The 16,022-nt window shown below is 38.2% G+C and overlaps 1 pseudogene; it reads right to left on the reverse strand.

The window, feature by feature from the left end:
- The window catches only part of LOC131369139 (uncharacterized), a 69,245-nt pseudogene that overhangs the window by 31,806 nt on the left and 21,417 nt on the right, over positions 1–16,022 (reverse strand).

Raw genomic sequence — 16,022 nt, forward strand, 5'->3', positions numbered from 1 at the left:
GCCCTGGAAAGAAATAAGGATGATCTCAAACGCTCCAACCAAGAAGAGGGACTGATGGTCACAGTGACATGTCTTCCCTGGACACGGTTCTCCTTCACCTCCCAATCTTCCAGGTCAGTTCTTTGTTGGTTCTGCTGATTCCTGAGTATGAACCTGCACGCCTCCTGATTAGTATAAAGTCATCACCTCCCAGCAGTATAAATCCACACTCTTCACTGGGGTCGGCTGAATGTGTGAATTTGGGTAAAGATGCTTCACCTGAGGAACACAATGAACAAATCACAGTTTTATTTTATAAGAACAAAAAAGTAATGAATAATAAAATATTTAAATAAGGATCTTCTAAACAACGAAGCAACATTTGTTATTGTTGTTGTTCTTCTTGTTTTTTTATATCTGCCTCATGATGTATGTATTCAGTTTTTTTACAGACTACCTGTATCGCCACCAAGATGCACTTCCCCTCATTTTGCTGAGCATTTTGATATGTCACATGTGTATTGTCCTGGATGTTGAGGCACCTGATGGCTTGAGGAAAGAAACTGTTACTGTGGTTTTGAGGGCTTCACTGGTCATGAGGGCCTCTTTCCAGTACCTCTTTCCAGGTGGCAGGAGGGTGAAGAGTGTGTGTGAGGGGTGTGTGGGGTCATCCACAATGCTGTTGGCTTTGCAGATGCAGCGTTTGGTGTAAATGTCCATGATAGAGGAGAAAGAATTCAATGATCTTCTCAGCAGTCCTCATTACCTGCTGCAGGGTCAGCTGCAATACTCAAAGGCATTGATGCAGCTGCTCAGGACACTCTCAATGGTCCCTCTGTAGAACATGGTCAGGATGGGGGGGAGGGAGATGGGCTTTCCTCAGCCTCCGTAGGAAGTAAAGACGCTGCTGGGCTTTCTTGCTTATGGAGTTCTCCACCAGATGAACACCAAGGAATTTGGTGCTCTTGATGATCCCCATAGAGGATCCGTCAATGTACAGCGGAGAATGGCCACTATGTGATCTTCTAAAGTCAACAACCATCTCTCAGGTTGTTGTCTTTACACCAGCTGTTGCACCTTTGCTCTGTATGCTGACTCGTTGTTCTTGCTGATGAAACCCACCATGGTCATGTCATCAGCAAACTTAATATGTCAGCAGAGTGAACAGCAGTGGGCTAAGCACACAGCCCTAAGGGTCCCCAGTGCTCAGTGTGGTGGTGTTGGAGATGCTGTTCCCAATACAGACTGACTGAGGTCTCCCAGCCAGGAAGTCCAGGATCCAGTTGGAGAGGGAGGTGTTCAGGCCCAGCAGGCTCAGCTTCTAAATCAGGGGCTGAGGGATGATTGTATTGAATGCTGAACTGAAGTCTATGAAAAGCATTCGCGCGTATGAGTCCTTATTGTCCAGGTAGGTCAGGACCAGATGGAGGGTTGTGGTGATAGCTTCGTCCGTAGAACGGTTAGGACGATACTCGAAATGCAAGTGGTCCAGTGAGGATGGTAGCTGGGTCTTGATGTACCTCATGAGGCAGAAACCCGTAGACTTCTTCGGCACGTGGACGATGATCGTTGTCTTGAGGCATGTAGGAACAATAGTGCTGCTCAGGGAAATGTTCAAGAAGTTTCAAAAATAAATTCAAATCATTGTAAGGAAACATCTCCTCATCTCAAGTTCATGTAAAGGACAGAGCATCTATTTGTCAGAATGGATTTTGTGTATTTGTGTTCTTCTCTTCTGGACTCTTGTGTTTAATTTTGTCTGTAGTGTCTCAGGAGAGAATCTAAACAAACTTTCTTTAAGCATAAGCACAAGTTATTGTGTCTCTAATCGATACGATCCTTGGCAAGGTAGATTATAGAGTTTATACTAGAGTTTATAGACTTGCACATTTGAGACCTGATATCAGAGAGACTTACAGTGATTAGCCAATTGATCAAACTCCATATAATAAAAATAGTAATATAAAAGATTTTCCTGAGACGTAAGAGTTTATTCCACTTCACGGTTTGCTTCACATTTTCTAAGCACCAGGGCCGTGTTGATTTAGATATTTTGTTTTTTCTGCCCTCTTGTGGTCACTTCAAGTAATATTTTAATACTTCTACAGAAAATACTGTATAAAATGTAAAAAAACAAACAAAAAAACCAATTAAAATTATTCAAGCATTTTCAGTGTAGATTTTAAAATACACCTTTCTAATGACTTTTTAAAAAAAATTGTACTTTTAAGTATTGCATACTGGATATGCACTATGTTATGTACTTCAAGACTATCTGTTCAATATGTTTCTGGTCTGCCACCAAATGTACCATTTTCTTTTTTATTTGTTAGAATAAGCCACATGATTAATTATTGGCAACACTCATGCCAGCTTTTAGAAGTGCACTTCCACTAATCAGCTTCATTTTCAATACACTTAAAGGGAAGTTTATTGAACTTATAGAGAATGACATAGTTGACAAGTTGAATGCAGAAATGATTCTCAGACGTGGTTTACATCACATGAAACATACATCAGTGCAGAAGTCAGAACATTCCTGAGATTTTCAAGATTCAACATTCAAAAAACTTTATTAATCCCAGGGGGCAATTCCTTAAAGGTTGTGCGTTGGCCGGGAATAAAAAAAAAAGAAAAGAATTATTAACAGAGAAGTTTTTAAGTAGAATAAAGAAGTTAGGACCAGAAATGTTTTTTAGACATTGTTTACATCACATGTTTTTTGGTTGTTTTTTTGGAGTTTTGGAAGGCCTGAAAGTGTAATTTTCTGGAGGGGTAACTGTCCATATAAAAGAATCCCTGTTATACTTCATTGACAAATTTGTCGTTCCTTTATAACTATTGGACACTTGATCAACAAACTTTATGGAATCATTACAAGTACATGACAAATTGTGTTACTACAACTAAAATACAGTTCAGAGAGCATGTAAGGCTTTCTTTGTCTTTACATTTCCTGTTAGTCTGCAGCATCTGGTCCATTTGATATAAGAATGAATTAGGCTCCATTAAGCTGATAATGAATTTGTTAAAATAAGCCAGATGATCAATTATTCCAAATACACTCAAGCAGGTATTTCAAAGTGCCCTTCCACTTTAATTCAAGATTCAAGATTCAAGAAGATTTTATTGTCATTTCAACCACATATAGCTGGCGCAGTACAGAGTGAAATGAAACAACGTTTCTCCAGGACCTGGTGCTACATAAACATACAACTATTAGTACAATACAAAACAACAAACAACACCACAGAGCTAGGACAGAAGTTTGTCTTAGCCACGTAAAGTGCACAGTGTGCAGCTAGGTGCAAACAGAGCATAGACAAGACAGTGCAAAAAAGACAATAAATACAAGAAAGACAACACAAAAGAACACAGGACACTTAGCGCTGAAAAGAAATAAAAGAACGTGTACTGGAATGTAAGTGAAATAAAATAGATAAAGTGAAATATAAAAAAAAAAGAAAAAAAAAAAAGTATTGTGCAAAAATATTGTGCAAGAATACACAGCAGTGGTTGAGGTAGTGCAAATAGAATAAACATAAATATAACTATAGCAGCGGATGACAGGTAGAGGTAGTGCAGTAAGTAATGAACAATATAAATTATGTGTGTGTGTGTGTGTCCACACAGTCAAGAGAGAGTGTGTGTATCTGTGTGTGAGAGAGACAGAGTGTTAATATACAGTTCAGTCCTGAGTGAGAGTGTGTGTGTGTGAGAGAGTGTAGAACAGTTCAGTCCTGAGTGAGAGTGTGTGTGTGTGAGAGAGTGTAGAACAGTTCAGTCCTGAGTGAGAGTGTGTGTGTGTGAGAGAGTGTAGAACAGTTCAGTCCTGAGTGAGAGTGTGTGTGAGAGTGTAGAACAGTTCAGTCCTGAGTGAGAGAGTGTGTGTGTGAGAGAGTGTAGAACAGTTCAGTCCTGAGTGAGAGTGTGTGTGAGAGTGTAGAACAGTTCAGTCCTGAGTGAGAGAGTGTGTGTGTGAGAGAGTGTAGAACAGTTCAGTCCTGAGTGAGAGTGTGTGTGAGAGTGTAGAACAGTTCAGTCCTGAGTGAGAGTGTGTGTGTGTGAGAGAGTGTAGAACAGTTCAGTCCTGAGTGAGAGTGTGTGTGAGAGTGTAGAACAGTTCAGTCCTGAGTGAGAGAGTGTGTGTGTGAGAGAGTGTAGAACAGTTCAGTCCTGAGTGAGAGTGTGTGTGAGAGTGTAGAACAGTTCAGTCCTGAGTGAGAGTGTGTGTGAGAGTGTAGAACAGTTCAGTCCTGAGTGAGAGAGTGTGTGTGTGAGAGAGTGTAGAACAGTTCAGTCCTGAGTGAGAGTGTGTGTGAGAGTGTAGAACAGTTCAGTCCTGAGTGAGAGTGTGTGTGAGAGTGTAGAACAGTTCAGTCCTGAGTGAGAGAGTGTGTGTGTGAGAGAGTGTAGAACAGTTCAGTCCTGAGTGAGAGTGTGTGTGAGAGTGTAGAACAGTTCAGTCCTGAGTGAGAGTGTGTGAGAGTGTAGAACAGTTCAGTCCTGAGTGAGAGTGTGTGAGAGAGTGTAGAACAGTTCAGTCCTGAGTGAGAGTGTGTGTGAGAGTGTAGAACAGTTCAGTCCTGAGTGAGAGTGTAGAACAGTTCAGTCCTGAGTGAGAGTGTAGAACAGTTCAGTCCCGGGTGTTGAGGAGCCTAATGGCTTGAGGAAAGAAACTGTTACACAGTCTGGTTGTGAGGGCCCGAATGCTCCGGTACCTCTTCCAGATGGCAGGAGGGTGAAGAGTGTGTGTGAGGGGTGTGTGGGGTGTGTAAGAGTGTGTGTGAGGGGTGTGTGGGGTGTGTAAGAGTGTGTGTGAGGGGTGTGTAAGAGTGTGTGTGAGGGGTGTGTGAGGGGTGTGTGGGGTGTGTGTGAGGGGTGTGTGGGGTCAGCCACAATGCTGTTGGCTTTGCGGATGCAGCGTGCGGTGTAAATGTCTGTGATAGAGGAGAGAGAGACTCCGATGATCTTCTCAGCTGTCCTCGCTATCCGCTGAAGGGTCTTGTGATCTGAGACGGTGCAGTTCCCAAACCAGGCAGTGATGCAGCTGCTCAGGACGCTCTCGATGGTCCCTCTGTAGAACACAGTCAGGATGGGGGGAGGGAGATGGGCTTTACTCAGCCTCCTCAGGAAGTAGAGGCGCTGCTGGGCTTTCTTGGTGATGGAGCTGGTGTTGAGTGACCAGGTGAAGTTCTCCGCCAGATGGACACCAAGGAATTTGATGCTCTTGACGATCTCCACAGAGGAGCCATCGATGGACAGCGGAGAATGGTCACTCTGTGCTCTCCTGAAGTCAACAACCATCTCTTTGGTCTTGTCGACGTTCAGAGAGAGGTTGTTGGCTCTGCACCAGGCTGTTAGATGTTGCACCTCCTCTCTGTATGCTGACTCGTCGTTCTTGCTGATGAGACCCACCACGGTCGTGTCATCGGCGAACTTGACGATGTGGTTGGAGATGTGCATTGCTGCACAGTCGTGAGTCAGCAGAGTGAACAGCAGTGGACTGAGCACACAGCCCTGAGGAGCTCCAGTGCTCAGTGTGGTGGTGCTGGAGATACTGTTCCCGATCCGGACTGACTGAGGTCTCCCAGTCAGGAAATCCAGGATCCAGTTACAGAGAGAGGTGTTCAGGCCCAGGAGACTCAGCTTCTTAATCAGCTGCTGAGGGATGATTGTGTTGAATGCTGAACTGAAATCTATGAACAGCATTCGAATAAGCTTTACTTTCAGTATAGAGAGACAATGACTGAAAGCAGAAGTGTTTTATGTGATGGTTTATGTCACATAGTGTTTTTGGAGAAATGGAGAAGTACACATTCCTGAGATGATGACTTAGACATTTGTACACACTGGGCTGCAGTAAAAATGTCAGAGAGAGGGACATACTAAAAGACCATAACAAAGTCACAAACAAGAAGTAACAAAAAAGACATTAAAAAACATTTTACCTGTACATTATTTGTTAACATCTTAATACAAGATCCGTCCTCTTCTGATCATTTCAGGGCATGAGACAAACTTCCACACTGGGAAATGTTGTGAATCTCTCCTCTCTATTACTGTATATAAATATAGTATTGTCATTTAATCTGCTAGCTTGAAGAATTTGCCCTCTATTCAGCTTTTTCATTCAGAGGACACCAATACAATAGTCTGTTAATTTAGATTCTCTTGGTTTTGTCTCCTCTGTGCCAGACAGTTTCATGTTCCTAATTCCATATGAACACCACAAACTTCTGCCACAGTTGTTTGTGCAAAAACGGCAGCTCTCACTATACTCACTAGTGTATTGGATATTGTATTTCTCTATTTCCTAATTCAGTTTTTGTATAAAACACTTTGTTTTATAATGCATTAAATAGCCTACTAGTTCAATTATATGGACAGATCCAGTGGTCAGTTGAGAAAAACTGTAATTTGCTAGCTTGAAGATTTTGCCCTCTTTGTTATTCTGCTTTTTTATGCAGAGAACGCCAATATGATGATCTGTGAATTTAGATTCTCTTGGTTTTTCCGGTTCGCGTACTTTTTGGTATTTGAAGTTTCTTTTTATAAACATAAAAATGATTTCATTACCAAAAAGTACATGAACCGGTCCTTTAGTTTACTGTTCTTGGATTCATAATTGTTCACTTGCTTTCTTAGTTTTCTCTCTCTTTTCCAAGAAGCGTTCAGTTCCAACAAAAAAAAATGTGTATTTTAAAACAGACTTGCCTTATGACTTATGAAAATTTGTCATTTTTTAAATTTGTATTGTTAAGTATTGCATACTTGATATGCAACCAAATATTAATTGTGCTTAAAGACTATCTGTTCAAATATGTTTCTGGTCAGCCACCAAATGTGCCATTTTCTAAGTACATAAGGTTGTAAATATCAGGAATTGAAAGCTTATTCTTTTCATATTGTTTTTTCATTTGTTAAAATAAGCAACATGATTAATTTTTGACAACACTCATGCAAATATTGTAACATCCAAGTCCCCCATACCCCGCATTTCCGTGGAAGCCGAGTGCGCCACACACGCCATGGGGACCCACATGCAGGAATACACAAGCGCTGCTTTATTAACAGGGGTAAGACAAGACTAACATGAAGCATAAACGTAACTAAGCATGGTTAACGGAAACACGTAGAAACCAGGACATCACAAAATCTGGAGTTTCAAAGTGAAACTCAGCTCTGAGGCATGAAACATCAATTTATTATATATATATATATATATATATATATATATATATATATATATATATATATATATGATAAATATATATTTATTATATATAAATATATTTATTATATTTATTATATATAAATAAATATATTTACACATAACTCTTGTGTTTAATTTTGTCTGTAGTGTTAAGCATAAGCACAAGTTATTGTGTCTCTAATCGATACGATCCTTGGCAAGGTAGATTATAGAGTTTATACTAGAGTTTATAGACTTGCACATTTGAGACCTGATATCAGAGAGACTTACAGTGATTAGCCAATTGATCAAACTCCATATAATAAAAATAGTAATATAAAAGATTTTCCTGAGACGTAAGAGTTTATTCCACTTCACGTTTTGCTTCACATTTTCTAAGCACCAGGGCCGTGTTGATTTAGATATTTTGTTTTTTTCTGTCCTTGTTGTCCAGGAGCAACGGGCATGGAGACCATCTCACACAACCACAGAGAGAAGAGCAAAATTTCTGAAGCATGTGTCTGCACCCACTTTGGTACAAAGACTAATTGAAAACCATGTTGAAATTTCCACACTACCAGATCCACCTCCATCTGACTCGAGAAGGAAGTGATGGACGAGTTACACAAGGGTTAGTGAAGATTCCCTCGAGGCTGTTCAGTGCAATGGGTCCATTTCAGTCTCTAATGAACTGCAGGTTATGACACAACTGTGTGTACGCTGTTGCTTATTTATTAGGATATGATGTCATAATCTACAGTAATGATTGACAGTGAAGTATAGGAGAGCAGGCCTATTGCAGGCCCGGTTCCTTCTGAGTCCGCTTCCTCTCAATAAAGTGTTGTACAAATGAAAGGGTCAAATTCAAATTCAAATTTTATTCATCAGATACGAAATCATACACAGTACAACATGCAGTGAAATACTTATTACGACTGTCCTACATTTGAAGAAAGAATTTAAAGTGTGTGGACAAGAAAAGTATAGGGACATAGGTAATAAAAATATATATAGAAAAATAGGAAGAATAAAAACTATCATAGTAGAAATTAAAGACACGATAAATTATGAAAAACACCAATAGTTATGTAAAGCCGATTGTGTATCGGATATACATATACAAATATATGTGTATATAATATATATATATATATATAAACTAAAAATAAAAGTATGTATATAACAAATAATAATAATAATAATACAATATATTATATATAATATAATAATAACATGATAATGTAATATAATGATATTTATAAAAATATAAATAATATATATGTATAAACATCTATAATATATAGTATATACATATATGTAAATAAAAAAAAGAATATTTATATATTTATATGAATATAAATGTAATGACAATAAATAATACAGTATGTGCAATGTGCATACATAAGATAAATATATATATATATATATATATATATATATATAAGGGAAAATATACATGTCCAATTTTAACAGGAATAACTTAACAGGTCTGAAATAAGCTGGAGATGTCTTGATTCCAGTAGCAGCTTTTCACCTGGGTTGCTGTTTTGTTTGTGTCAGAAGCATTAACAGGAAGTAGGTAAAGGAATGCAGAAAAGGCTTTGCTGATGATGTTGCCTTCAAATCCTGGTGAACATCTAATGTAGTGTCATCAAGTCCAACCTGAAGGTCCCCTTTTGTCTGGTTTGGGATCCTGAATCCACCAGAGCTGGAAACACCTGTTAGTCTTATCAGTTGTCTAATTAGCCTTCGTTAGGTACGTTTAATTGGCCTCCCAGATCTTTAGCTCGGTTTCAAGTCTCTGGTTTTATGTGAAAATTCTCACACTTTCTCACAACACTCACCAGATTTCTCCCACACCATCTAAAGGTCGTCTAGAGGCTTGTTCTGATTTGTCGTCACTGTATACAAAGAAAGAAATGACAAAAACAAATCAGTTAAATTATTCTAAACAAACATTTATACTGTTTTCATTTAAATTTTAATACAGCTGTTAAAATGTCATTCTAATAAAGTGTGATCTTCAAGGAACTTACTGTAAGGGGGTAAATATTCCCTGCTGTTGCGTCGTATATATTTCCACTGTCCTGCTTCACTGCCTGTTAACACATCCGTCTCCTGCCTTGATTGTTTCTCACTACATCTTGCTGTGTCCAAATCCTCCTGGAACACACTGTCATCATGTCTAGATGCTTCCAGCTCTTTCGTTGATTGTCTCTCACTACCCCTTGCTGTGTCCAGCTCCTCCCATAAAGCACTCTCATGATGTCCGGATGCTTCCTGCTCCTTCGTAAGCTGTTTCTCATTACGTCTAGCCATGTCCAGTTCCTCCTGTAACACACTGTTATCATGTCTAGATGCTTCCAGCTCCTTCCTTAGCTGTTTCTCACTACCCTTAGCTGTGTCCAGCTCCTTCTGTAACGCACTCTCCTGATATCTAGATGCTTCCAGCTCCTTCCTTAGCTGTTTCTCACTACCCTTAGCTGTGTCCAGCTCCTTCTGTAAAGCACTCTCCTGATATCTAGATGCTTCCAGCTCCTTCCTTAGCTGTTTCTCACTAACCTTAGCCATGTCCAGCTCCTTCTGTAACACACTGTCATCATGTCTAGATGCTTCCAGCTCCTTCCTTAGCTGTTTCTCACTACCCTTAGCTGTGTCCAGCTCCTTCTGTAACGCACTCTCCTGATATCTAGATGCTTCCAGCTCCTTCCTTAGCTGTTTCTCACTACCCTTAGCTGTGTCCAGCTCCTTCTGTAAAGCACTCTCCTGATATCTAGATGCTTCCAGCTCCTTCCTTAGCTGTTTCTCACTAACCTTAGCTGTGTCCAGCTCCTGTAACGCACTCCCCTGATGTCTGGATGCTTCCAGCTCCTCTCTCAAATCTCTCTCAGTTTGTCTAAGTGTATGAAGTTCAGTCTTTAACTCATCCTGCTCTATCTTCAGTTCTTCCAGTTCTCTTTTTAATTGCATTTCCTTGTACATCTGAGACCTTTCCCAGGGTTCAAAGTAAACTTTCATGAGATTTTCGTAAGAGCGCTGAATAAAAAATCTGCTTTGTTTCCTCTGCGTCATTGCCTCGACTCTTCTGAAAAGCTCCTCGACATTCTCATCATTGTTCTCCAACATGAAGTGTTTTCTTCCACACATCTTCACACAGTGGTTCTTTAGGGCATCTTTTGGATTTTCCCATTCATGTCCATAAATGAACAGAACCATGGTGTACTCTAACGCCTCAGCTCCAAACATGTGGGTTATTGCTTTTAAAAGAAGATGTTCTTTCCCAGGAGTCTGTCCAGCTCGCATCACTAGCAGGAAGGCGTGAGGGCCAGGAAACGTCACTGAGGTACAGTTCTGAATCTCATCTCTGATGGACTCCACTCCATTGGAGAAAATCCAATACGAGGCCAAGTGGTTCATCCAGTAGGAAGGCGTCACAAATAGAGAGAGCTGTCTTCCTTCAACGCTTCCCTTTCTAATGTTGCCTTTTTTTGGATTTCTCATTTCTTTCTTGTTATCAGACCTGAGTATAATGTCAGCTGTGTAATTGTTATCAGCACAATCTCCACCCAGCAAAACGAGCCGAAGCTCTGATTTGGGTTCATCTGATGGGGAGCCAAGTGAGCAAACATCATCTGTAAGAAAATAAATAGCTTGCATTATGCCATTATCTAGATACCCATTCAGCCACGGGATAGCAACTTCAGCATGCAAGGGAGTGATTACTTAAAGAAATGACTTACCATCTCCCTGAAATGTGCCTGTAAAAATAAACAAAAATGTACAAAGTTATGAGTAGTAAGTATTCTAGTTTTCTATTTTGTTCAGGCGCCACATAATTGGGTTACATCATTTAGAACGGAAACAATTTTGTAATGCAAAAGTAACTTTGATTTGTCCTTTTATGTTGAAAATTATAATCCATAAATAAACACAATTACTTACCATGACTAAGAAGTGATGCTGGTTAAATAAAGACCATAAGAACAAAAGAAAGCATTACACCTAAATTAAAACATCTTTACAAACAGCTTATGTTTTCAAATTTATTATGTATTACATTTTAAAGCCTTATACCACATAAGCAAAATTTAAAAGTATTAGTTTTTTAAATAAATAATTTAAATAAGTAAAGCATTGAGTTAAATTAAATTAAACTAAATTAATTAAAGGGAAATATAATAAGCTCTTTATAACATGAGACTTGCAATTCAAAGTTAAAAAGTTGCAAATATGGACGTATTGGATATATTGTTAAATCCACAACTGTCTGCACTACTACTTTTAATTTAACTTATTGTATTCTATATTTAAGGTTTTTTCTCTTTTCTTTTTTTTAGTATTATATTTTTTGTATATATGTACATATATATTTATTATAGTGTATATATAATTTTACATTTTATATTTGTGTTACACCAGAATTTCCCTCATGGGATCAATAAAGTATCTATCTATCTATCTATCTATCTATCTATCTATCTATCTATCTATCTATCTATCTATCTATCTATCTATCTATCTATCTATCTATCTATCTATCTATCTATCTATCTATCTATCTATCTATCTATCTATCTATCTATCTATCGGCCCACTACTTGTGCTAGATATGTGTGTCACTGCCAAGGTCTAAATCATTCTGGAGGACCATGTGCACCCAATGGTTCAAACATTGTACCCAGAAGCAAGACTGGTGATAGATCGGTTCAATCATCCACTTTGGGCTGTTTATGTCTTCACAATAATCTATTCTATAGTTTTCTTTGTTTTACTTCATTCATGTCTTGTCAGTGAATAAGTGAATAAGACTGATGATCTCCTCATCATGGCACCTGTTAGTGGGTGGGATATATTAGGCAGCAAGTCAACATTTTGTCCTCAAAGTTGATGTTAGAAGCAGGAAAAATGGACAAGCGTAAGGATTTGAGAGAGTTTGATGAAGGGACGAATTGTGATGGCTAGACCACTGGATCAGAGCATCTCCAAAACTGCAGCTCTTGTGGGGTGTTCCCGGTCTGCAGTGGTCAGTGTCTATCAAAAGTGGTCCAAGGAAGGAACAGTAATGAACCAGTGACAGGGTCATAAGTGGCCCAGGCTCATTGATGCACGTGATGAGCTACTGTTGCTCAAATTGCTGAAGAAGTTAATGCTGGTTCTGATGGAAAGGTGTCAGAATACACAGTGCAGGACGGGTCAGGGCTGTTTTAGCAGCAAAATGGGGACCAAAACAATATTAGGCAAGTGGTCATAATGTTATGCCAGGTCAGTGTATGTAGTATATTAATTCAAATTCTTTTTTTTTTAATTCCATCTTTAAATATCCAATAAAATTATTTGCCATCATATCAGTAAGTGATGACACAGGTGACTACTTCACATGGACTGATGCCTGGCATGTGAGAACTTAGCCATGCATGATGTTAAGCTGAAGACTGTAATCTGTCCTTAGTTATAAAAATGATAGCCTCATAGCTGCAGTGCAAAACTATTAAAACGACCTTGACACACTGAACATATCACGGATGAATGATCTGTCAGTAAAGTTTGCGTTTGAGGATAAACTTAAAGTATAATCATTGCACCAAATACACAAAACGCACGAATGACGCTGCCTGTGTTCCCATAGTCACTGTGATTTAGTGACATGACCATTTACAGCCAGTAAATAAAAGTTTTCAAACATTAATTTAAGTATATATATATATATATATAGCCAGATCTGAGTGATTTGTTCGTGTGTGTGTGTGTGTGTTCGTGTGTGTGTATGTGTGTGTGAAGAGTGAAGAAGAGGACATGCAATTAACTGAACAAACGCAAAAAGGATCTCACCTTTCTTTCCCTGGCGCAACATTTCACTTAATAAAAATATACCTCCTTTTCAGTAAATTAAAATCAAAATAGTACATTCACTGTTGACATCGTCAGTGTGGAGTTGCATATTTCCTAATCAAAAATAACAACTATTTTCACTTTCGACGGATGCACTATGTTTTCTCGTGTTTTATATTAGGCGGAAGTTGAGTAATAAAGGGAGGGGTATGAGGGAAGATAACTCCCCTCCAATACACAGAACTAGCAATTACACACACACACACACACACACACACACACACACTGTCAATATTACAAGATAGCAAAAAAACAGCCTTGTGTTATACTGGCTAAATTTTATTTTAATACTTCACATTATTAACAGCAACAAGACTGTTCACACTACGCGTCATGTCACACCATCTACTATAGACAGATGGCGCTGTTTTATTATATCACTCTCTTGTCAGGCTTCTGAACTTTCTACCTAGTAACTTAACGCTTCGACTGAATCCAGTGTGAACATCCTCAAAAGGACACTAGGAGAATCGAGCACTTACTCTTCCATTCTTTTCACATTTACAGTTGTGCAGAGAAGAGCTGATGTTTTGCCTACAAACAATATTTATTGTTTAATATATTATATATATTAAAAAGGAATTTTTTTAAGAATGTACTTTTGCTTCAGTTTGAATATGATTATGTTTTACAAACAGACAGGGAAAAAACACGGCAGACTGATCACCACAACCCAGGCTATGGTGCTTTCTGTAACACACTCTCCTGGCGTCTGGATGCTTCCAGCTTCTTCCTCAACTGTTTCTCATTACGTCTAGCCATGTCCAGTTCCTCCTGTAACACAATGTCATCATGTCTAGATGCTCCCAGCTCCTTCCTTAGCTGTTTCTCTCTACCCTTAGCTGTGTCCAGCTCCTTCTGTAACACTTTTGCCTTCCAGCTCCTCTCTCAAATCTCTCTCAGTTTGTCTAAGTGTATGAAGTTCAGTCTTTAACTCATCCTGCTCTATCTCAATTAATCGTCCAGTTCTCTTTTTAATTGCATTGTTTCCTCTGCGTCATTGCCTCGACTCTTCTGAAAAGCTCCTCGACATTCTCATCATTGTTCTCCAACATGAAGTGTTTTGTTCCACACATCTTCACACAGCGGTTCTTTAGGGCATCTTTTGGATTTTCCCATTCATGTCCATAAATGAACAGAACCATGGTGTTCTCTAACGTCTCAGCTCCAAACATGTGGGTTATTGCTTTTAAAAGAAGATGTTTTTAATGCTTCCCTTTCTAATATTGCCTTTTTTGGATTGATTGTTAAATCCAATGTTACTGGACCTGAGTATTATACTGGAATAAATTGAATTTATATTTATTTTAATTTTTTTGGTTAATGTCCACTTTTAAGTGATAGATAGATAGATAGATAGATAGATAGATAGATAGATAGATAGATAGATAGATAGATAGATAGATAGATAGATAGATAATTTTTTAGATATAGATATAACATTACAATTTAGATTTTATTTATTCATAATATTAACATCAATAACTATCAACTGTATATCTAACTGTAAACTTAAGAATGTAATAGTAATTAACAGCAATGGGCAGTGTACTTTAAGTATATCTGTTCTAGTGCATTACCGGTCTGCCAATAAACATGCCATGCTGTAAACTACATCCGTAAGTATATATATATCAGGAAGTGAAAGCTGAAATTCTGACAGAGAAGTTAAACGCAGGATTCATTTCCTAATCCTAACTCCATATGAACCTCATAAACTGCTGTCATGGCACATAGACATGGACATGTGCACAAAATGGCAGCTCTTTTACGATACTCACTAGTGTATTGGATCTGGATTTCCTATGTCAGTTTTTGATATATATGAATTATATATCTGACTGGTTCAATTATATTGACAGATCCAGTGGTTTTAAAGAGCAATTACTTAGTAGGCCTCTGATATGAGTATATATGTATTGTGACAGTGAGGCCTGCACAGCTAGTATATATGAATGTACTGTACATGAATTGTATCCCCTATTAAATTTTAATTGCTAGTAATGCTAGATTGCTGGTAGATCAGAGAATTGCACAAAATTCCAAAATTAAGCATCAGTAGTGAGTAGGTGGAAAATATATGAAGTTAATAAATACAGATGGAATAATTTGCTTGTTAATACAACCAAGAGTTTAAAGCTAAGTGTTCATGTGTAGAAAAAATGATGCTCAGTGATGGTCATTGGGAACATCAGCTTTATATTTTTAGGTTTATTTGACAAATAAAATAAATAATGGTACATTTCTATACAGTGTTAAGTTTTGAAAAATATTATTTTCCCTGCTATAAACAGTTTGTTTTCAGACAATATTAAAAAAAAACATTTCATGTTATGTTCATCTTCACATTTCATGTTAGAGTGCAGCATCTGTCTCTCAGTGAATCTTTTTCTGAGGCCTTTTCACATGATGTCTTCCTCGTGTTCAACCCACATCTGTTCCATCTGTCATGAGAATTAATAACGTGTCATTAACCTTGTGATCTGACCCTCAATATAAACTTTATGATTTTTTCTTTGGTTAAAAACTCACACTGAGAAGCCAGACTTGCTCCTGCCACACCTACATCACTGTGCATCTTTAGAAAAGGTGTTTCTTTGTGTCAGGTGACCATCAGCAATTTATCAGCCTTCACAAGTGATGACTTAAGCCTATAAAAAACATACACAATAATGTGTTTATGATAATTACCCACTCCATTTTCAAGCAATTTAATGTGTAATAATGATTTATAGCATTTAACACATGGTTAGCTTGCTCTTTGTGAAAGAAATTGGTTGATTTTAAAAAGTAAGTAAAACCAACTATTAGCACACTTCTTAAGGTTCTAAATATTCCCACACTCACTTAAAGTCTGTCCTAAGTGTCCATTTGTGTCCAAATAGTGGTGCTTTCGGTCAGTGGATACTGGAGAGAGATGGTTAGAATTTCAGAAATAATTTACACAATTAGACAACAT

The sequence above is a fragment of the Hemibagrus wyckioides genome, linkage group LG18 (genome assembly GCF_019097595.1).
Source record: "Hemibagrus wyckioides isolate EC202008001 linkage group LG18, SWU_Hwy_1.0, whole genome shotgun sequence".
Taxonomy (NCBI): domain Eukaryota; kingdom Metazoa; phylum Chordata; class Actinopteri; order Siluriformes; family Bagridae; genus Hemibagrus; species Hemibagrus wyckioides.